Source organism: Lathamus discolor, chromosome 4 (assembly GCF_037157495.1).
Source record: "Lathamus discolor isolate bLatDis1 chromosome 4, bLatDis1.hap1, whole genome shotgun sequence".
NCBI lineage: Eukaryota > Metazoa > Chordata > Aves > Psittaciformes > Psittacidae > Lathamus > Lathamus discolor.
In genome coordinates this window covers 103,111,718-103,112,398 of record NC_088887.1, presented here as the reverse complement: position 1 = coordinate 103,112,398, position 681 = coordinate 103,111,718, and positions in this window count along the sequence as shown.

The window sequence follows — 681 nt, the reverse complement described above, 5'->3', positions numbered from 1 at the left end:
TGTGTGCGGCCATCCAGCCAGTTCTTTATCCACCGAGTGGTCCATCCATCAAATTGATGTCTCTCCAATTTAGAGACAAGGATGTCGTGTGGGACAGTGTCAAACGCTTTGCACAAGTCCAGGTAGATGACATCAACTGCTTTACCCTTGTCCTTAAGTTCTGTAACCCCATCATAGAAGGCCACCAAATTGGTCAGGCAGGATTTCCCCCTAGTGAAGCCATGCTGGCTGTCACCAAGCACCTTGTTGTTTTTCATGTGCCTTAGCATGCCTTCCAGGAGAATGTGCTCCAAGATTTTACCAGGCACAGAGGTGAGACTGACTGGTCTGTAATTCCCTGGGTCTTCCATTTTCCCCTTCTTGAAAATGGGGGTTATATTTCCCTTTTTCCAGTCATCAGGAACTTCACCTGACTGCCATGATTTTTCAAATACGATGGCCAGTGGCTTAGCAACTTCATTCGCCAGCTCCTTCAGCACCCGCGGATGGATTCCATCAGGTCCCACGGACTTGTGTGCGTTCAGATTTTTAAGATGGTCTCGAACCAGATCCTCTCCTACAGTGGGCCCAAGGTCTTCATTTTCACAGTCCCTGCGTCTACCTTCTAAGACCTGGGTGGTGCAGTCAGAGCCTTTGCCAGTGAAGACCGAGGCAAAGAAGTCATTCAGAACCTCAGCCTTC